Source organism: Silene latifolia, chromosome X, assembly GCF_048544455.1.
Source record: "Silene latifolia isolate original U9 population chromosome X, ASM4854445v1, whole genome shotgun sequence".
NCBI classification, from domain to species: Eukaryota; Viridiplantae; Streptophyta; class Magnoliopsida; order Caryophyllales; family Caryophyllaceae; genus Silene; species Silene latifolia.
Window position 1 is genome coordinate 74644267 of NC_133537.1, and position 24329 is coordinate 74668595.

Sequence of the window (24329 nt, forward strand, 5' to 3'; positions counted from 1 at the left end):
CAGTTGGGTTTGAGAGTATATGAGTCTGTTAGTGAGCAAGTTTTCATACCTTCGGGTGAGTCTGTATCGTGTGGGAGGTTGTTTAGAGATGTATCTTTGATAGTTGGGCAAGTCGATTTCCCTGTAGACTTGCTAGAGTTTCCTTTTAACGGTTTTGAGATGATAGTTGGGATGGATTGGTTTGGAAAGTATAAAGCTAAGATAGACTGTCATCAAAAGAAAGTGTCCTTAAGAGGTCCAAAGGGTGTTAGTGTGTCTTATCGTGGGTTTCTAGTCAAACCCAAAGTTAAGTTGATTGCAGCTGTCACCTTGAAGTCTTATCCGAGGAAGGGATGTCCTTTGATCTTGTGCCATGTGAGAGATGACCGGATAGAGAGTCCGACAGTTGATGAGATACCAGTGGTGGGAGAGTTTGCAGATGTTTTTCCAGAGGAGATTTCGGGGTTGCCACCGAAGAGAGAGATAGATTTCACCGTAGAGTTGAAACCAGGGATGGGGCCAATCTCTAAGGCACCGTACCGTATGGGTCCTAAGGAGATGGAGGAACTTAGGAAGCAGTTGGATGATTTGATAGAGAAGGGATACATTAGACCAAGTGTATCGCCTTGGGGAGCACCAGTTCTGTTCGTGAAGAAGAAAGATGGGAGCTTGAGGCTGTGCATAGATTACGGAGGGAGTCGAACCGTGTGACGATAAAGAACAAGTATCCTTTGCCAAGGATAGATGACTTGTTTGATCAGTTGAGCGGTGCAACAGTCTTTTCTAAGATTGATTTGAGGTCGGGGTACCATCAGGTGAAGATTAGAGAGGTGGACATACCAAAGACAGATTTCACGTCGAGGTATGGCCATTATGAGTATGTGGTGATGCCGTTTGGGTTGTCTAATGCGCGGCGGTGTTTATGGATTTGATGAATAGAATCTTGAGACAGTTCTTGGACCAGTTTGTAGTAGTGTTTATCGATGATATCTTAGTCTACTCTAAGACCAAGGAGGAGCATGAGAGCATCGAGGATCGTGTTGCGAGACTTTGAGGATCATGAGTTGTATGCTAAAATTTGTCCAAGTGTGAGTTCGGTTAGAGAAAGTTGCTTTTAAGGGACATGTAATCTCGAAAGATGGGGTAGTTTGTGGATCCGGCGAAGATTGAAGCAAAGTGACAAAGTGGGAAGCACCAAAGAATGTCGAGGTTAGAAGTTTCTTGGGTTTAGTTGGATACTACGAGACGGTTCGTGAAAGATTTCTCCAAGATAGCTAGACCGATGACAAAGCATTGATGAGGAAAGAGAACAGGTTTCGTTGGGATGAGAGTTGTGAGACGGCGTTCCAAACATTAAAGGAGCGTTTGACCACGACTCCCTGTCCTCGCATTACTGAAGGAGCGAGAATTTCGAGGTTTATACAGATGCCTCGAAGAATGGGTTGGGATGTGTGTTGATGCAGAATGGTAAAGTGATTGCCTATGCTTCTAGGCAATTGAAGCCTTATGAGGAGAACTACCCTACTCATGATCTGGAGTTGGGTGCAGTGGTGTTTGCTCTCAAGATTTGAAGACATTACCTTTATGGAGCAATCTTTAAGGTATTTTCTGATCACAAGAGTCTTAAGTACATCTTCACGCAGAAGGAGTTGAACATGAGACAGAGGAGGTGGATGGAGCTGATTGGCGATTACGACATGGAGATTATCTACCATGAAGGGAAGGCTAATGTTGTTCTTTGATGCTTTAAGTAGGAAGAGTGTACATTCCTTGTGTCTAGCTCTATCTTTGATGAGGCTGAGGGATGAGGTAGCGAGCTTTGGGATACATATGATGAAGAAAGGAGATGCCATGGGTGATATGACAGTACATCTGGAGTTTTATGATGACATTCGGGATAAGCAGGCTTTGGATCCTAAGATAGTCGAGTGGGAGAGTGGAATAGAGAAAGGGACGGTGTCCGGTTTTCTATTCATACGGATGGTAGTTTGAGGTTTGATGGTAGGTGGTGTGTTCCTAATGATGAGGAGTTGAAAAAGACGATCATGACAGAGGCGCATTGCACACCATATTCAGTTCATCCAGGTGGAGACAAGCTATACAAGGATTTGAAGAAAACGTTTTGGTGGCCTGGGATGAAGAAAGAGACAGCTGAGTTTGTGTCCCATTGTTTGACATGCCATAGAGTTAAAGGGGAACAGAGAAGACCACAAGGTAAGATACAGTCTTTAGAGGTGCCTGAGTGGAAGTGGGAATCCATTTCCATGGATTTCATTGTGGGTTTGCCTAAGAGTCAACAAGGTAACAACATGATTTGAGTGATAGTGGATCGTCTGACCAAGTCAGCTCACTTTGTTCCAATGAAAGATACATGGACTAAGGCACAATTGGCTATGGCCTATCGAAAGAACGTGCTCAAGTTACATGGAGTCCCTAAGGACATAGTGTCTGACAGAGATGCGAGGTTTATATCGAGGTTTTGGAAGGAGTTGCAGGAATCGTTGGGAACAACTTTGAAGATGAGTACAGCATTTCATCCTGCGACAGATGGGCAGACTGAGAGAACAATCAAGACTCTTAAGGATATGTTGCGAGCTTGTGTGATGGATTTTGGTGGTAGCTGGGAGCAGAGGTTGGACTTGATAGAGTTTTCTTACAACAACAGCTATCACACCAGTATTGGTATGGCACCGTTTGAGGCTTTGTATGGGAGGAGATGTAGGAGTCCAATCTATTGGGACGATAGTCTTTGAGGCAAAGTGGTTTTAGGACCGAGAGATGGTGCATGAGATGGTGGAGCAGATTAAGATGATCGGGGAACGGATGCGAGCGGCCTAGGATCGACAAAAGAGTTATGCGAGATCTACATCGTCGGGACATAGAGTTTCAAGTTGGGGACAAGGTTCTTCAGAAAGTGTCTCCGATGCGTGGAGTTATGAGATTTGGGAAGAAAGGCAAGCTAAGTCAGAAGTTTATAGGGCCTTATGAGATCTTAGAGCGAGTTGGGAAGTTGCTTATCGTGCGGCTTTACCAGCTGCGTTAGAGAGAGTGCATAATGTGTTTCATGTATCGCAGCTGCGGAAGTATGTGAGTGACCCGTCACATGTGTTGGAGACAGAGAGCTTAGAGCTAGATGAGTCCTTATCATATCTTGAGGTGCCTAAGCAGATCCTAGACCGAAAGGTTAGAAAGACCAGGAGTGGTGAGACAGTTTTGCTTAAGATCCTTTGGTCTAACCACGAGACCGAGGAAGCTACATGGGAGCCAGAGGAAGTTATGAAAGAGCGTTACCCTTTCCTCTTTGATCAGGTATGTATGGTTACAGGGACGTAACCTTGTTTCTTTTAGGGGGGTAGGAGATGATCGCGAGAGTTTTTAAGAGTTTTATACACTCGGGATGTTTGTCGGGATAAGTTGGGTTAGTATCATGTTTTCTGTTCGGTTGCTGAGTCGGGAATGTTAGGGGAGTACCTTTGTTTAGTAGTGGTTTGAACTTCGGGACGAAGTTCCTTTTAAGGAGGGAAGACTGTAATACTCCGTATTTATAAGTCTTGGGGTACTCTATCGAGTAGCCCTTACTCTGTCGAGTAAGGGTAAGTTGCGAAATTAAATAGTTTCTGACCTGTTGGGTACTCGATCGAGTAGCTGGGGTACTCGATCGAGTAAGGGGGTACTCGATCGAGTAAGGGGGTACTCGATCGAGTACCTTGGGTACTCGATCGAGTGTCCGGTTTTACGGGGAGTTTTTCTCGGGTTTTGTTAATTATGCGATTAAGGTATTTAAACATAATCGTCATTGTTTTAAATCACTTTTACAAAACCTAAAACCCTGTTTAAGAGAGAAAGCAGCCAGTTCATCTTCCTAATCGCATTCTTAGCAATTCCCGGAGTTCAGACGGTCAGTTCTTGTCGTAATTCGTATCGTTGAGTTCCTTGCGTCGAGGGTAAGCTTTTAATATAATTTTTATAATGTTTTGTTAAGTTTGGTTAAACCCTAATTTAGGGATTGGGGGTTTTGTGTGTAGTATGTGATGTGTAGTCTCTACGTGTTATGTGATAGGAGGAGGATTCGTAGAAGAGGCGTTTTGATACAGCTGTAGATACCGTCTGCTTGTTGTGCTTTCCAGGTAGGATTTCCTACTCAGTATTAGTCCCATAATGGGATATTGGTGATGTGCTGTGTTTGGTTGTTTGATATAATGATTGTACTGTGTTTGTGGTTGTGATTGTTGTTGATGGTTCTCGAGATGCGTTCTCGGCTGAGTGGGGTCACTTGCGGGAGTGACTTCACGCCCTAGTTTCGCCCTTCGTGGAACCCGCCACGGAAGGGGATGTGCACATTAATGGGACAGGGTTATCGCTCGGTATGATGAGTGGGGCTTAGGTGGGAACGGCTGCGGTCCCCCACTGGCAGGGCTGGTCCAGTGGACAGTCAGGATTGAGATGATGGGAGTTGGTGGTGTGTGTGTGTGTGTGTGTGAAAGTTCAGCTGTCTGTTTATCTTATTATTGTTGTCTATATTGATTGTGTGATTAGTACTAACCCCGGTGTTGTTTTGTAAACCTGCGGTGATCCATTCGGGGATGGTGAGCAGATATTGAGCAGGTATTGAGATGAGTACTGGGATAGCTGGGATGCCACGACATGATGATAGGAGTCTTCCGCTGTAGCGTTTAGTTGATTTACTTTTCAGTTAGACAGTCAGTTTGAGAATAATGTATCGTACTTTTAGTTGGTTTCATGGATTGTAACTATTCGTTAAACTACTTATAATAAACGTTGTTTTGTTATTGTTGTTTGATTATCATTGCCTCGGGTAACCGAGATGGTAACGTCTTCATACCTGAGTGGTCCTGGTAAGGCACTTGGATTATGGGGGTGTTACACCTTGTGCATCATATCATGTAGGAGAGTGGTAGTGGTTCTTTGATAGGTAGCCCTGGCGTTGATGAGACCGAACGGCATGACTGTGTAGCAATATGTACCCCACTGTGTAGTGAAAGTAGTCTTGTGCATGTCTTCCTCAACCATTTTAATCTTGTTGTATCCGGCATACCCATCCATGAATGATAGGAGAGCATGTTCGGCAGTGTTGTCTACCAGAATGCCAACATGTGGCAAAGGGAAGTCGTCCTTTGGACTCGCCTTGTTCAGATCCCTGAAGTCGACGCAAACCCGAAGTCTCCCGTCTTTCTTCGGTACAGGAACAATGTTGGCCACCCAGTCAGAGTATTCAGACACTTTGATGAAACCAGCCTTGAATTGTTTATCCACTTCTTCCTTGATTTTTAGGGCCCATTCAGGACGCATCAGGCGTAACTTCTGCTTCACAGGTTTAGCTCCAGGCTTAATGGGTATCCGGTGCTCTGCAATTTCTCTGTGAATCCCAGGCATGCCTCTGTAGGACCAGGCGAATACGTCTTTGTCTTCGTGGAGGAGGTCAATGAACTGTTGTCTTTCCGAGGGGTCCAGGGTTGTCCCTATCCTAAGTTCTTGAGGTGCGTTGTTGGTCCCTACGTTAATAGGTTCGGTCTCCTCAAAGATAGGGGTTCTGGTTTCCCGTTTGTCAAGTTCTTTGGGTAGGTGAGGTGGGTAGTCACTCAAGTCAAATTCCTCATAGTCATTCAGAATTGCATTGCAGTTAAATTGAGACGAGTCATAAGCAAACTTAGCGTTCATTAAGTTGACACGAGCGAAATCTCGGAGAGAACAGACATCTCATAGTCAGTCAGAGGCGACACAGCAGAGGAGGTGGCCCCTGGAACAGGCTCCAGGTTGTCACCTTTCATGGGAGTGGGGGTGACCCTAGTAGACTCGGCCTACGAATCGCCCACGACCTTGCGATAAAATAGCGGGAAGGGGAACTTGATTGGGACATCAGGAATGTTAGGAGCTATGACAGACTCTGACTCCGACTCAGACTCAGATTCAGATTATTCTCCAATTCCTTCTTTGAACATATGGCCTTCTCCAGTTGTGATCTTGAGAATGCGGCTTCGGCGATCGGTCCACTTGATGGTTTTCCTCCAGCCTTGTGCGGCTTTCTCCGAGTCAGTGTCGGAAAACAAAGCAGTTGGGCAAATTGATTGTCCATCAGGGCGATGTTGATAATGTCCTCATAGTCGAGGTGCTTGATGTTATCCTCTCCCAAGAGGAGGGTGACAGCTTGTCCATCGAGGCATGACGACGGCTTAGACTCAGTTGATGCAGCTTCGGTGTTGTCGGGGATGAAGTAGCAATCTGGAAGACTTCCACACCCGGTACACTGGCCTTGGCTACAGAGTCATAGATCGTCTCCGGAAAGCCATGGTAGAGCTCTGATTCTCCCTCGGGAACAAAGTATCCATTGAGGGTCAGATGATAGGGTCGGAGGATAACTCCGTGCTTCTTGCGTTTTCGAACTAGGAAGTTCATCTCTTGGATATCTTCATCGATAGGCTCATATCCAAGTCCGAAGGGAATGTTGGGGACCTTAGCCTGTTTCAAGGGAGGTAAGGTGCTCTTGATGGATTGAGGGCAAGCCCGGGAAGTAACCCTGACGCATCATGATGCGGTTGACCGTGAGGTTGGCAAACGGGTCACAATCAAAGAGTGGTTATTCATCAGTTATGGCATTCACAACTTGGAATCCCTACATTTCATTATCATCTTCCTCAATGGTCTGGGAGGCTATTCCCTTCCTCATGACAACTTTGATCGGGGAAGCAAGAATTGTGATCGTTTTCCCGTTGAAGGGGACCCTGATCTTCTGGTGGAGAGTTGAGGTAACTGCCTTGACGGCGTGAATCCAAGGACGTCCTCGGAGCATATTGAAAGAGGCGTCGATGTCGACCACCTGAAAACTGGTTTGCCTTTCCAGTGGTCCGGTTGCGACACTCAGAGTGATGAGTCCCGCAACCTTGCGACGAGTGCCGTTGTAGGCGCGTACACCTTGATTTGTTGGGACCAAATAAGCTTCCTTAATACCCAGCTTGTGAGAAGTCTTAAGGGGAATGACATTTACCGCGGATCCGTCATCTACAAGGACCATGGGTACATTCTTCTTGAGACATTGCACGGTAATGTACAGGACAAGGTTATTATTGGCTCCGAAGGGAGGGATGTCTTCGTCAGAGAAGACAACTGGGTTGTTCCAGTCAGTGGCGTCCCTCGTCATATGTGCCACTATTTCTTCAGGGGAAGAGGTGGAGGGCACGGTTAATTTCCCCAAAGCCTGTAGCAAAGCCTGCCGATGCTCAAAGGAGGTCACGATCAGCTGCCAGATTGAGATTTCGGCTCTTGCCTTCTGTAGTTGCTTGAGGATAGAATTCTCAGGAGCCTTTGGTTGAGTGTCCGCGTCGGGGACGACTGGATCGTTCGTTGTTGGAATGACCGTTGGATTGTACGGGTTTTGATATGGGCGTCCGGACCGGGTAAGGTGGCCGATCTCTTTTGCCTGTTTTCCTGGGACAATATAGATGTCCTCAACATCATCTCTCCGGATGCCATTGATTTCAGGATCTCGAAGGCGCCTTGGAGGGGTATTCTTTAGTAGGCAAATTTTGTGAGGGATATTTCTGTGAGGGTAGTTTTTGTGAGGGTTGATTATTGTGAGGGTGATCATTGTGAGGATAATTATTGTGAGGATGATTATTGTGAGGTACATGCCAGAATGGTCGCGGGAGCAATCCGTCCTGGTGAGGGTAGTTTTGGGCGCTCGGGAGACTCTCCCTCGGGCGTGATGGTGGAGGATTGAAGATAACCCGGCGGTAGGCATCGTCAAGTCGGGTAATCCTCTCGGAGAGGTTGGCTATGGCTTTGATGTGACCATAATTAGAGCATATTTAGCCCCCGAATTAGCCTTGTTCCCATGCTTTTTAGTGCATATTTGGGTCATTTATTGTCTTTAGCCCTTTGTTTTTCATATTCTTTGAGGTTTTGTTTCCTTGGTAGAAAAGGAGTGCAAACCTTGCATTTTCATGGCAAAATGAAGCTAAATTGATTGAATTCAATGACCAAGCATCAAAGAGAAGACAAGATTAGAAGGCCTTTCTACATACTATAGTAGATGGGCAATGATGATAAAAGATCCTTGCATCCCCGAGGAAATCCTCAAGGATTTTATGAAGAAAAAGGAAGAAAAGAAGAAAGAAAGAAGTTGTAAGACAATCCGGGCGGATTGTCCACAAGCCGCCCGTCTGCAAGGGCAATCCGAGCGTCTTCCCCAACTGGACGCCCGTCCATAACCACCACAATCCGCCCGTCTTCCCTTGAATCCGCTCGGCCAGAACCTCCACAATCCGCCCGTCCTGTGCCCCGGACGCTCGGATTGTGTGTCAGCTATTTCGTCTTCTACTCATTCAAGGAAGGATGCGCATATTTTTCTAAGACCGGCGAAAAGGAGACCGGAGTCTCCCTTGAGACCGGCGATTCCTCAAGGACTTAATCGTAATTTAAGCCCTTAGTAAACCCTAATCTATGTAACTAATCCCCACTATAAATACCCCATTAGGCTAATTAGATTATCATGTTCTTCTTAGCAATCTTTAGTGTAGTTAATATCAATCAAATCTCTCTTTAATCTTGTAATCAACATTTAATCAAGTCTTAATACAAGTTTCATTTCCTTAATCTCTCTCTTGTTCATCCTTTGTTTTGGGTAATTGAAGATTATTTGGGTTATTATTGGGAGATTGACAACCTTTCAATCAATCATCAAGTACTTCTATTATTCTTTGCTTTATTATTAGAATCATTAGTAGGTATAATTCTCTTAATCCCTTTTTAATTATTGTTAATTATCTTCATTTATTCATCATGTTTCACTTTGTTGGTGTGATTGATAACCTTGCTAGCATGTTTAACATGATAATGAGTGAGTAGTTTCCTTAGCTAGGGTTAATGGGTAATTAGGGGAAACCAACATGGGGGATGATTCATGCTTAAATTAATATGTTTTCATAGTTTATTTGCTTGCTTGTTGTGATCTCAACTTATGCACATGTTATGTTTGATGAAATGCGAGCCTATGAATCCTTGCATTTTTTACCCATCACCTATCTTTTCAATGAGACTTGTAAGACATAAACCAACTCGAGTCTCATTAGACCATGCATATAGTTGAGTAGGGAAGATTAAGTCGACTTGTAGGTGTTGTACAATCTAATCGATTCGGCTCCGGGACCCAAGCTTTCCTAGGATTGTAAGATATAAACCAACTCGATCCATCACAACAATAATTGCTTGCTTATAATTTGAGAATATGTTTGTATGATCAATTCCTATGAATCCCCTATGACCCCATGACACCCTAGTGCCTCTTATCAATTTTTTACACCCCTTTTTAATCATCTTGCTTGTTGACTTTTATTGCTATTTAGTTTAGTGATCTTCTACTTCAAACCCCAAATTGTGACACCCTTAGACACCACTAGTTGCAATTGAAAATCTCATCTCAATTCCTGTCCCTTGGGATCCGACCTTTACTTGCCTCTTTACTAATTGTAGAGTTGTTTGTGGAGTTATAAATTGTGTTTTGGTCTAGGTGCTCCTAACGACAAGTACCGAAAACTAAAACTCCAAGTGAGTCCGACCAGGCTTCCTCAACCTGTTGGAACATGGTGAGCATAGTTGCGGCACTAAACACAAATACCCCGTCCGAGGGATCTTTCTCCAAGGTGTTCACATCATCATCAATTGGCAGGATGAGGTGAGAGCAGTCCAGAGTTGGTTCATCATTGGAGATAGCGTGGATTCCGAGAGGATTTGTTTTGTTTTTCGGCTTAGTTGGTGGGGGTAAAGGCAATTCCCCTTTCTCAATCATGTCTTGGATGATGTGTTTGAGTTTGAAGCGAGGTTTCGTATCATGCCCTTTCCCTTAATGGTGCGACGGTAGGCATTGGGGTTCCGAAGTGGGATTTCTTAGCATCGGTCGGATCGGGGTGGATCCGATTGGTTGTAACTTTCCCTGGTCCATGATCCTCTTCAGGGCACTTGCATAAGTTGACCCTATATTTGTGAACACTCTGCGGGGGCGCTCGGCTCTCTTAGCGAGATGGTTCAACGAGGTTGACCTCATCGATCTTATTGTTTGACCATAAGGGCGAGATCCGGTTGAGGTGGATCCCTGGTAGCCTCTGCTAGTGGTCTTGGCCAAGACACCCTTTCGGAGGTCATCTTCAATGCGTGTCCCCAGAATTTGCGAATCCTGGAAGGTCTTAATATTTTGATACCTCAGTAAGTTGACATACCTCGGGCGGAGATTGTTGACGAACTTTTCCACCAAAGTTGATTCACTCGGCTTGCTGACCAACTGAGTACTTACCCTCCATTAACGGGTTAAGAACTCGGTGAATCCCTCCTTGTCGTTCTGGGTTAGGACCTCAAGGGTACGGGTATTGGCTTGGATTTCAACATTGTCAGCGTATTGCTTAGCAAATTCAACCGCGACCTCATCCCAGGTAGTAAGGTTTTTCGGGTCAAGGGAGTAGTACCATTGGCGAGGGATCGGTTTCAAGGATGATGGAATGATCCGGGTGAAGAGCTCATGTTTGACCCCTTTTATGGCCATGTAGTCTTTGAAGGAACGGATATGATTGAGCGGGTCCTCCACTCCTTTAAACTTAGGTACATCAGTCAGGGTTAAGTTATCGGGTAATTGATCCCCAACAGGTTCAAACCTTCGGTTGTTCTCAAGATGGATATTGTTACCCCGGGCTAGGAGCTGTTCTTCCAAGAGCTTTAGCCTCTTCTCAGTTTCATTCAGAGGTGGACTAATATGTTCTCCAGCTTCTTTGTTTTCCAGGGTGTTGATACGGGTCTCGACACGATCCAGAGTGACCTTAAGAGCGGTGAGCAGGTTGGCTAGCTAAGCAGTCGTGACATCTCTGTTGTTATCATTGTTGTTGCTGTTGACAGACGAAGTTGAAGACGGGGCCATGGCTCTGAGGCAGAAAAATGGCTCACATTACAACTCAATCCGACACGGTTCGAAGACTGAACGCAGACAATACAAAGGACGAGACAAAGATCAGACTCAATAAGACGAGGATGACCGTGTGTGGTACCTCAGTGCTGACTCGATTTATGACGTGACGGGAGTTAACCGAACCTTTGACAAGTGTCCAACGTAGCGGCGTGACGCCATTGGATGAGTCTCGTGGTGAGACGACTCATAAGTAAAGACCCAAAAGTACGTTTGCTTCGACTCGATAGACACGAGGCGGAATTGGAATGGTGGACTGAAGTTTTCGAAAATAGAAATTTTTAAAAAGATTCATTTGTCGCTTTGTGGACGGCTTTCGAAGATAGAGATCTCCGCAAGTCGGTCAGTTAAAGGGGTAGTCTTAAGTTTATTTGCAAAAGACGGTTTTGAGTGTGAATCGGTTCAGAAAATAATGCATTGCTTCCCAAGACGGTTGTTGAAATTCAAAATTGTATGTTTTAAAAATCGAGTTTGAAATGTTTGAAGAGGTCTCGGGGACGGTGCATGGTCCTCGGGATCTCGAAAGTGTCTCGAAAAAAGGGTGTGTGTTGTTCTCGGGTTTTAAAAGAGCCATTGTCGGCCCGAGATGGGTTAAAGTCCGTGTCTAGACGCGGCGATTATAACGGCGTAAAAAGGTGATTTGAAATGGTTGTAGAAAACCGAGTTTGAAAATCGCCATTACGACGGCCTAGATAGGCGTGTTGAAATGGTTATAAAAACCGAGTTTGAAAATCGTCATTACGACGGCCTAGAAAGGCGTGCTGAAATGGTTATAAAAAACCGGGTTTGAAAATCGTCATTACGACGGCCTAGAAAGGCGTGTTAAAATGGTTATAAAAACCGGGTTTTAAAATCGTCATTACGACGGCCAAAAAAGGCGTGCAACGGTCGGCAAAAGACCGAGGTTTTAAATGGCCATTATAACGGCGCAAAATGGTGATTTTAAAAGTTTGAAAATAACGCGGAAGGACTTATGATCAAGTAGCACAAAAGCACTCACAGTTCATTATATTATGCATTTTGCTGACACGGGTTTTGGCTTAGAAGGGTGGGTTACACACCAAGCAATCAAACCCCGATTTGCGAGAGGGATACCAATCCAAACAAAATGTGTAAGGAGGGTGCCCTAGGCTCGTGCTCGAAAGTGATGAAAGCTCTTTGACGAAACAGAAATGTGTGACGTCAATGGTATGCTTGACTCAATCGGGATTCGAAACGCGGGGATGAGAAAACTCGCGCTGAGGAGACGAGCCAATTGGCCGATGAAGGTTAGGTTGTGGGCCCAGACAAGGAACCCGACAGTGACCGTAATATCAATTAATGCATTCCAACCAAGACCTCGTTCGAGTCTCACCATCTAGGGATCACAAAGACGTAAGTGTCCTAGTTTTCCCCAGCGGAGTCGCCAATCTGTGGACATGGCCCACATGCGGGTCCGGTTCGATCTGCGGACGTGCAGCGGTCTTTTGAAAGCCACGCTCGGCGGCGTAAAAATGCTTTCGACTGGATCGTTTTGGATCGGTCGGTTTCGTTTCGGTAAGGGTCTCGAAACGATTAGAGATGTTCGGAGTCGCCACCAAGCATTTGTGGGATGCTTGGAACACGTTCGAAATCCACTTTACACCTCGGTTAAATCGAAGCACAAAGCAGCGTTTGACATAGGTACTAAAGATAAGGAAATAGTCCCTCTTTAGCATCCTATCTCTATAATGACTCTCGTACGCCCTGGATAAGGTCGTCCACTATCAAAAGTTTCTGAGTAAGAGGTGAAGGTACGTATTGGAAAAACCCTTTAATCAGACACCCAATCCCGCCCGCGGTAGCGGCCTCTACTGATCGATCTTGGTTGGTTGAATGCAAAAGTTGATAAAACGGTTTAAATGCATGAATGCGCATCCAATAATTTAAACCTAACATATGAGAGCTTTCTATGTCAGTTGATTTAATCCAAGTATCAAGTCTAAGATGTCGAGTTAGATTAATTGTTGATTTGCATGCAAGACGGTAATTAAACATCCATTTACCGTATTAGGTTTATGGTGCATAACGTGATCCATTTGTCTTAATGAAGCATTTTGCAAATATGATTTTGAATGAGCAAATAGTCGTCTGATCCATCCTATATCCGGGCTAACCGGAGTCGGGATCGTCCTAGACTGATGCTCGAAAGGGAACAGGCCTTGCACCAGGCGGCCACATGAGGCGCGAGCCTGTGGGCAGTGCAAAGGGGTGTCCCCTGGTTTTGGAAATAAGAAAGAAGGGGCCTGTTTAGGCGCGGGTCAACTAACGGTTGTATGCCGCGTTCTGACCATTTGAAAAACGCTTATAAAACGTATTGAAAAATGGATATTTGACCCGATTTGGTTTGAAAGGGTGGTTTAGACCGTATTTGTTGATTTGAGGAACGAGACTCGAATAATCATCATTATTTTGATGATATTCGGTGTCGGGTTCGACTTTGACAAACTTGACGTGAATAGTTAGTCGATACTCATCATCGTACCCGGGTTAAAATCCGGCATGGTATGTAGAACCAAGGATGACTTTGTGTTGGTGACTAATATGCTTATTTTAAAAATGTAAAGAAATGATGAAAGGCTTTAAAATACCTCCCAAAAATGAAATAACAGGCTTTAAAATACCTTTTAAATATTATTAACCAAATATTATCACCGAAACCCAATTTAACCATCATGGTATGAGGAACCAAGGGTGAAAAATGTATTATGGTTAAAAACAAATGAAATAAAATAAAAAGGTTTGAAAATATTTGAAATGGTGAAAACCGATTACAAATATGAAAATGGATTAAAGGGGAAAGACGAGAACAAACACGGTTGAGTTCGACTGGGCACCCCATTGAGGCGTGAGCCAATGTGCACAATAAGTGGCTTCTGCCTCAGGCTAAAACTCAGTTTTGGCTCGTTAATCCCATGTTTTGGATCGTGTTATGCATGTTTTAGCATGTTATAGTCATAAAACAAATGAAGACATGATAAAAGAAGGATTTTTACACCCTCATACTTACATGTTTGGTTATGGCGAGAAACCGACGTAAGTGTAACAACTCGTTTGGTCGGAAAAGACTCGGTTTAAAACCGTTTTGGTAAGTAAAAAGAGTGTTTTATTAACATTAGTGACGGTGTAGTGGTCTAAGCGGTCGGTCAAGTGATTTAATGCACGATGACGGTATTAAACAATGTGTAAGGCTTGTATTTACGATCGGTGGGTCGTAAATACGCATCGGATTGTGACTTAAGAAGTCGAGTCGAGATTTTTAAGGGAGAAAAGAGGGGGCGGACACTCACGTAAGTTCTCAAATGAGGGCATTTGAGGGGTATTTATAGGAAAATGAGTGGTTGTGTGAGTTTTGAGCGACATGGCTATTGGAATATGTGTCCTCCGACAATAATGCGATCACAACTGTTGATCATGATGATCACATGTTCATGTCTCATTATAAAGAATACAATTGGGAAGTAATGTTTCTTGTCAACTGGTCCACACATATCGGTAACGATTGGTGACTAGAGTTTGACATTCTTTGTCGTGCGACGGTGGTGATCAGTTGATCCCCTAGGTCATACCTAAAGGGCAACACTCTTAATTGATCAATTAATTGATCGTATAAGGTTACGAGTCAATTAAATTATTTAAAATTGACGGACGATTTTGGAAGTAATATTTACGTGTCTCATTGAAATTTGATTAAATGAGATACGGTCGAGTAATGTCAATTTTTCATTACTCGGATGAAATTATTGTTTAAAGAAACAATTAAAATTGAATGAATTATTATAAATACAAATTGTTGTGATTTATAATTGGTAAAATATTTTGGTACAAGTAATTATGAATTACTAGGTCAATTTTTGTATATGACGAATTTTTATTAATACGTTGATTTTTAATATGTTTAAAATACATAACAATTTTATGTGACATATGACATGTGACATATTGACAAATTGACAAAAATAAAATGGATTCCATTTTATGAAAGTGCCGAAATTAAGAGGAGGATTAAGCTAATATTGTGTTGATTATATTAGTGGAGAGCATGATTATTACCCTAATTGACTAGCCATGCAAACCTAGTGTTCATTGTGAAGAACAACTCAAGCATGCATTGGCTCCCACTAATCCCCTCTTCCACCCGGTTTTTGAGAGGAAAAACCACTTTGGTTTTTCCTCTTATTTTACCTAATATACACAAAATGTTTTTGTTGTTCATTCATTCAACTTCATTCATCAAAAATATTTTAGAGAGATAAAATATTTTCTTCTTCTTCTTATCCTCTTAACCGGTGTTAAGAGTCCAAAACCAAAGATTTTTAGGTCAATTTCATGCTAAATTAATATTGTAACTAGTATTCATAATATTAATTTTATTAAGAGTGTGCCTTGGGTATTATACTTTGGGAGAGATCCTATACTTGGATCTTAGTTCTTCCATTAAGGAAAGCACAAGAACAAGAGAGAAGGAGATCTCTCTTGTGCCCTTATAAACCGAAATTCCAATGTAAGATAAAGATTTCTCCTTTATATTGTTTATAGTTTGCATGCATAAGATCACCAATTAATTTTATGATTAAATTAACATAAAACATATATGAATATGTTAAGTATATAGATCTACTTTTCCTTCAATCGGTATCAAGAGCCTTGGTTGTTTGCATGCAAATCGGTTAAAAGTTTTTCCGAGTTATACGATTAACATATAAAATTTGTTAAATTTGTGTTATTATGATATATCACGAAAATCATTATGCGTGTTACAATTTCTGGTCCTAAAATGTTTTTAGGATATTTTGGTTAATTTATGGATTTTTATTGTTCATATTATATAATAATGGCATTAAAATATGATTTTATGAATAAAATGTCATTTTCGGACTAAAATTAGCTAAACTTCGAATTTTCTAGTGATTTTTGGATATGTTGTCACATATATTATTTTGAGATGACCTGTAAATTTTCATAATTTTGGACTTCTTATGCTCAAAAAATGGATTTTTCATTATTAAAATCGGATTTAGATGAAAAATAGGTTAATATGAGATAAATTTCGAATCTGGTCATAGAAATTTAGTATGTTGTCACATGCTATGTTACAAGATGTGTGTAAAATAATAGGCTATATTGAAATCTTTATGCATGATTTATGATTTTTTGAAGAAAAATAGCGTAAATAGTGACTTAATTAGTGAAATATTAATAAAACATACTCTATGACTAAGGAAAAACATCACATGTTGCATTTTATTATCTTTTGCAGATCTAAAATTTAAAAGTTGATGAATATAATTTTTCTCATGTTTTTATGATTATTTTGTTAAAACCGATAAATCGCAACATTGTTTTTCCGGATAAATTTCAAAATTTTTAACCTAAGTTTTTTTTAACATTATGAGTGTCATGGTATTTTTCCAGAATGTTCATGAGTTTAAATTTTGAATTTTGAATTTATTTGAAATTTTGTGATTTATTTGAAGTTTATAGCTTATTTTTGTAATTTTAGGTCCATTAATGAACAATTTTAGAAATTTGAGTTAATTATGGTCAAATAATTAGTGAAGACTAAATTTTGAGTCTTAAGAGGTTAGGGTAATTAACTTATGCATAAATATGAATTTATGTAATTTTTGTGATTATAAACGTTGAATCACGCAAATCCGTAAAAACCGAGTAATATACGATATTGGCTACTTAAAGGCGATTTAGCATAAAATTGGGCATATTCATACATATTATAATGCTGCATTTTCTTTATGATTGTCATAATTTTATTTATGTAATTTTGAATTATGTAATTTTACTTAGTATGGCCTTAGTTTTTAATTGGTATTACCCGAAATGTATGGGAATATCAATTCGGTTGTAATTTATTGTGATCTCGTATCACCGTTTTATAATTTAATAGATTTATTTTATTTTAGTTACAAATGTATAATAGGAAATTATGTAATTTGTTATGTAATTTTATTTATTTCGGAGTTCCCAAAGACGGATTTCTTCAAGATGGCGATACATAAAGACCGTGTTACCTCGAGATGCGTGCCACAACCGAAGTTCAAGGGACCAATGGAGTTGGTTTCCGAATATGTAATAGTTAATTAGATTTTCTATTTTAGGAAGGCCATACTAGGATTTATTTTTATGTTTTGCATTTTATTTATATGTCGCATGCATCGCTAAATCGCCATAACTAAAACATGCATCATCTTTCATCGAGTTTATCGACCGTGTCAATTAGAATTATCGTAGTTCACCGCTTTAGTTCACTTAAAACGTGATAGATAATAAATTAACATGACCTCTCGCTAAAATAAATAATTGAGACATAGCCTTACCAAATAGTAGAAACCATGAAAACCTATTTCGCGAGGGCGTGCACTCGGCCATCCCGGGGTATAAACCTTGTTACGTAGGGGAAGTGGGTGATAAATGTCTATCCACCGAATTCGTGTTGAAGAGGGTTTCATCGGCCATCCGGTGCCCAAATTAATGTGAATTTGGATCATGGACACATTTATTCGAAATTTGGATTGACCTCAACGGAAGTATTCGTGACCGTAGTCGCATGTGTTACGGGCTATAGATAAACATTAGAGTAAATTTATCGACCAAGAGTTCTAAAAGTAGAATCGATTAAGCGTTGATCCACCAAGTTATATTGTTACGGGTTTCATCGGCTATCCCGTGCCTAAGTTGATATGAATTTGGGTCTTGGAATCATTTATCTAGTTGAGTAGAGGTCACTAGAAAAATGCAATAAAACTTGTTTAAATTAGTTTTCACGAGTATTATTATTAAAACGACATTTGTTTTACTCCTTCTATTTTGTTTTGTAGACCACTTCTTTTTCTCATAACAAATGGCTACACCAAACCCGAACGCCACGCCTCTCGCTAATTCATCATGGCTCCGATCCTTCATGGATCGATGTAAACTTGAAAAGAATGGGTCAAATTTCTCCGATTGGGATGCCCAACTCAAATTAGCCGCCCAAGGTGACGACAAGCATCGTTACCTAACCGAGGCCTCTCCACCCTAACCTAATACTAGGTCGACCGCCGCTACTAGGGAAGCATATGAGGCTTACCATAAGGAGTCCACCGCAATAAAAACGTATTGATCTTTGCGATGGAGGCGGATCTCCAAAGGAGAGCCTTTAAGATGGGCACCGCTAATGAGATTTACTCCAAGCTTGTGACAATGTTTTCACAAACTCCGCGGATCGTCCAATATGAGGCGGCCGCGGCATTCTTTGATCTCGACTTCAAAGAGGGCCAAAAGGTTAGCCCTCATGTGCTCAAACTTATGGAGCTAGTCGAGACCTTGAAGATTCAAAAGGCTGAAATCCCCAAAGAACTCATTGTAGATAGGATTCTACACTCCTTGTCCAAAGTCAAAGCGTATGTTCAATTACGGGTGAATTTTAACATGCAAGACAAGGATGTGTCTCTTGAAGAATTGCACAAGTTACTTGTGCAAGCCTAGAGGGACATGGGGTTAAATGTGAACCCACCAAAGGATGTGCTTAACATAAGCACTAAGAGCAAGGGGAAGTTCAAGAAGAATAGGAGGAAGGGTAAGAAACAAGCTCCCACTTTCACCAAAGCTAAGACTATGAAGCTAGCACTTCAAAAATCAAGAAGGGTCCTCTTGATAAATGTCATTATTGTAATGGTGTTGGACATTGGAAAAGAAATTGTTCCAAATATCTTGGTGATATTAAGGCTGGAAAGATCACTCCAGTAGGTAAATGACTATCCTTTCTTTTATGTTTCTAATTCAACTATGGTATTGTGATACAAAGTTGTGATAATGTATCTCCCTTTTTATTGTAAATAGGGCCTCCACCAAGCAAAGACAAGGGAAAAGAAAAGCAAGCATGAGAAACCATCAAGAAGCTAGGAATAGCTTTCATGGAGCTTTGCTTTTTATTGTCTTATTTTATTTATGTTTTGAATTTTAGAACCTTTAAGTTTCCGTGTTCGACATGGAAAGGTATTTTGGATAATTGGTTGTATTTTGGATAATGGTGGCTTGGTTTGCAACCCAAGTCACCCGTTTTATCATTTTATCCTTTGTTCTAAAATTCGTATTTAAATGCTTGCTCTTAGAAATATATGATTATTCACTTAAAGTGATCTAATAGACAAATATAATGACGGGATTCATTATTTGTCCACATGCTTAAGGCTTGTGTATGATCATTTACAAAGTGATTTTGAGTCTATGAACTCTTTTAAAGGAATGTCAATCACCAAGTACACTTACGAAATCTAAAACTATTAATCAACCTATGAGATAGTTCTCCTTATACTTCAAATTCATTATTTGTGTCTCATATGCTATCTTTGAATCTATAGTGTATTTATTCTAAAGATAGAGTGGGAGAAAAATGAGAACACAACACACGAGGCAAGATAAATTTGTGCACTTGTGTAAATGAGATCTACGCAAGGTAGAATGATTTGAATGAAGATATATCTATTTCTATAGTATACCCAATAGATGAGATCTATGGTCTCAAATAGTTCTATGTGACTAAAGAGACCAAGTGAAGTAATCAAAGGAATATTTTCTCAAGATAACTACACGAGGAGACCAAAAGAAAGTTTTGGAAGAAAAATGACTAATGTAAAGTCTTAACAAGAGTTTTGACTAGTTTATGATAAATTTTGACCAATAGTTTCAATATTAATATTTACTTAAGAGCCTAAATGAATCAAAGTAACATCCTAGAAAATAAACAAGATTTATGACTAGGGGTTGCAAGGATTGATATACCGATATCTTCAATAGCCAAGTTTTAACCACGCAGATGTCATTACTTAACCTCATTATGAAAATGGAATGGTTAAACCTCCTTCCGAAAGAGTATTTCGAAGGACGTGTTCTAGATATTATTTATATTTGAATAATGACATTGCTACACATCATTATGACATGTGTGAGTTAGAGATTAAAATCTCTTTTAATAAGGTTAAGACGAGACCACTTCAAAATAGGTATTTTGAATGGATATGATGGGAACATATATGGTTTTATCTTAATAACTTGGCAATGCAATTTATATTTCAATTCTTGAAATGTTTCAAAACATATGGAATTGAGTGGGAGTTCGAAATTATCATGTGAAGACATGGAATTTAGTGGGAGCAATCATCTTGTAAAAGTTTATAACTCATCACTCATTGAAGAATGACGGGCTAATACCTTCCTTCACAGAGGAAGATTTGAGTTTTCAATTCTGGATGAAGATGGACCATGATGAATCCAACTACATCATGAGATGTTGGATAAGTATTGTAAGATACACATCGAATCAACGAGATACGTAGGTTATTCATTTAAATGAAGATGGAATTGCCATTAGCAGTCATGGTCGTTCCTTGAACCTAAATATAGTTGATAACATGATTAAAAGTTACTAATGTTTCCGCCATTAGAATAATCATGCACATGTCCAATTATGAATCATATGCATAAGAGCATAATGAATCATTGGTAAGCCATAGTAGAAACGTCATGAATTCTCGAGAAGAATTCGATGAGCGATTTCGGTGTTTGACAGAATACTCTGTTATGTGTCAAGAGGTTGTACATATTATAGAAAATCCGAACACACGTAAAGGGAGAAATAGGAAGTTTGGAAAGATACTTAGTTGAATAAAGAAGTTGCTTAAAACTAATCTTTCCTAATATGCTAGGACTTGTGAGAAGTGCTAGGCCAATCATCTTGACAAATTGTTGCAAGACTCTACAAAACATTTACCTAGTGCATTGTGTGTGGATGAAGTACTTGATCAGTACAAGTTATATCATTCACCACAAATTCGTTCGTTATGTGATAATCGATTAGGAAGTTCTTTCAAGATAAAGAACCGAAACCAAGGTCGGGAACCTTGATGTGTACTTGGTAAGGTTCATGCTATGAGTGATAACATGAATGTAAAGGATAATATGATTAAGAAGTTTGAACACATGGACACGTAACATGTTAAACTTCTATTGCAATCAACAAGTGTTTTCACACTTGCAATATGCATCACAAGGTTGTATATGTATTGACTACCCGAGTGTGATGTCGACATTTGTCGTTTGAGTTTTTATTAACTCACCTTATACTTTGTTACATCCACCGGGTTGTAGAGACAATTGAACCCCGTTTAAGTGAACACGGATTAGCATTGTATTTGCCCATAGTTACTTACATGAGGTGACGTCTCGAAGTGACTAGAGTGTGATGTGATTGATGGCAAGTTCATTTGCCATAGAGTCATATGAGAATGACTAGTCGATCACATAGGCGGACTGTTAGGAACATTTTGTCGGGCCTTATGACCGCTTATAGAGTTCTGGCAAATTTATATAGCATGGTCGTGGCGAGAGCTGCTATAGTATTCTAATGAGTCGATTCTTTTGACTAAAGACTATTCGCCTAAGATGGCATAGTTTCAGATTAACTTTGATTTGTGTTACTACGACCTTCGTAAATGGGGTCAAATGGGCATATTTTGGGTTATGATGGATGTGGCTAGTCGAAGGGAATGAGTGCGATAGGAAACCGTATCGGATTTCGTAAAACGCGAAAACAAAGAAATGTGAGTGTGAGAAAACACAAAATGTCCCGGATCATCCCGAAGAGGCGCGAGCGTTCTGGCGGGAGGTTTGAGGTGTCAGGAGAAAACACAAGTTGAAAGAGACAAGTCAAAGCGGGAATCCTGGGAGAGGGCCTAAAGAGGCGCGAGCAGCCTGTCGATGGGAGCCAGCTTTCCCCTTTTTCTGAAAAACCGCTGACTGTTTTTGTATAAATAGTGATGTTTGCGCTTCATTGTTTCATCATCCGAAACATAAAAACATCTCTATAAAACTTCTTCTTCTTCTTCCACAAAAATATTTCATGGATGCCTTTGAGAATGCGTTGCGACAATGGTGCCGGGATTTGTCACCACCCGAAAAGTATCAACTCATTTGCATGGGAGGTCAATTGTTGGTGCTCCGTCAAGTCAAGGTGCAATCCTCATTTCTCGAAGCATGTTCTTGGTTTTGGGATTCGAAACACCATGTTTTCGTTTTCCCGAAAGGTGAAATTTGTCCTCTTGCCGAAGAAGTCGGAGCCATTGGTGGGTGACTGGGTTATGTTCTGGTGCTTCCTCCGACTCGGTTGTGCTACAAGGAGAAATTCCGTTCCATGTTGGGTTTGTCGAGAAGTCAAGTCAACTTCCTTCTTGCTCCACATGGTGTGGATATGTTGGCTCTTATCAACATCTTTTCCAACCGATTAGATGCCAATGTTTCGGAGGTGGCTAGGAGAAGGGTTCTTGCCTTTTGCCTTATCCATGTGTACCTCTTTGTTGATGTTTTGAAGTAGGAAGGGCCGAAATGCTATGGTAGCATGACCCTTGCCCATGTGGTCGAGGAAATGGAGCATGGTAGAGATCCATCATGGTTGGTGCTTGGAAAGATCATCCAAGCTTTGGACAAGGAAGGCTCTTGTGGAAAAGCTCCTTCATTCGAATCCCCAAGGATCCTCCAAGTGTGGCTATTGGAGAGACTAAGGTATGTAGAGCCTCCGGTTGATTCTTCTTCTTATTCCTTCCGTCACCTTACCATGAGGAAGAAGTTGTACTCGGATAGTTTTGCTTCTACCGAGGCTTATTGGGCTGCAAGATTGGCGGAGGAGGGTGGTCCTCACATCCGTTGAGTGGTGCCATGGTGGCACTTGAGGTCTTTCACGGGGTTGCCCGCTTCGGGTGCTAGTCCTCGTTCTTTGATGGTGGTGGGTTTGAAGGTTGCTTCCTTCATTTATCCCGAAAGGCTCATGAGGCAAATGGGGCATCAGCAAAAGGTGCCCGCTCAAGATACCCTTGTCCAAGAGAATGTTTTCCGGAACTCCGAGCTTGTGGAGGTCTTCGAAAGATGGTGGGCCACTCGGTCACTTTGGGAGGTACCAAATCCCGTTGCCACGAGATGGGTGACTCCCGCTTATGTCAAGTGGTCAAGAGCTCCGCCCTTGGAAGAGAGGTCCAAATTCCGTAAGGACGAGGTCGTCGACTTGAAGTATCGAGAGGTTGACAAGGCCAGTCGTGCCTTCTTCGAGGAGTATGTTGATGGAGCTAGCCCGGATGTGATGAGACCACCAAAGAGGAGAAGCTCGGGTCCCAAGAACATGGTGGGCCGTGCATTGGCTCGTTTCGGGTCGAACATGGGGTCTTGTGCTAGACCGGAGGCCGTCGCCATCTTAGAGCTGTTGAGGATCCGTTCCGAGGAGGAAATCCATGCTAGGCGGGCCAACAAGAAGAACAAGGGGAAGATGTACCCCGAGGGAAAAGGCAAGGGTAGAATGAAAGAGTGAAGACCTCCATTACCCACTTTATCATTATGTTGTATTAGTGTTGTGAGTTGTTATTATGTTGTACTAGCTAGTTATTGTGTGTTTTGTGCTAGTTTTATTATGTGAGGTGTTATAGTCGACACCTTAGCCTTGACAAGTTGTAGACTCGTCGAGCTTTATTTGTTGTTGAAATTATAATCCCTCCCATTATTAATTAAATAAGAGGATTACTCGTGTCAAAAATTGTGAACGCTCGTTTCTTCAATCCATTTTGTAAAGGCAATTCGAATTGAATCGTCCTAAACGTTTGCACTTGGGAAAGTGGGATTTTTAGGAAGGGAGAATGGTTTCCCTTTTCTTTTTTGAAAGTTGATGTGGGTGATGTTTTTTTTTATTATGGGGATGGGTGTATCCTTCCTGTGTAGGAAAGGACTGCCTACGTATCCACCTGCAGAAGTGAAATCAAACCATGATCGTAGTTTAAAATGCTTTGTAAATTTGATTAGGTTTTGTGGTTGTATCCCTCATGTATAGGAGGGATTGCCTACGTATCCACCTGAAGAGGTGAAATCAAACCATGCTCGTAGTTCAGGGGGTTTTTGTTTGATTTAGTGCAAATAGATGTTGCCTTTGACAGATCAAAGGACATTCGAAACAGGCAAGGTGCCGCAACTTAGACTGGATAAAACATGCAATTTCAAATCAGAACGCGTTTGAGGAACTTGACTTGAAAAGGGTTAAGGTGGACGCTAGTTGTAAAACTAGGCTTGGATCGTTGGTTGCTATGGTTCATGGGTATTATTTCTTGAGTTGGTCCAGTTTGGTCGGGTTTGTAAAATCCTCCCCATATAGGTCACTCAGTCTCACTGCACCCCCCGAAAGTATCTTCTTGACCAGGTATGGCCCGGCCCAGTTGGGTTTGAATTGTCCCCTCGGATCGACGGGTAACGGTGCTCGAACTGACTTGAGGACCAAATCGCCCTCCTGGATGTTCCTGGGTTTGACCCTCTTGTTGAATGCCCGTTGTATACGTCGTTG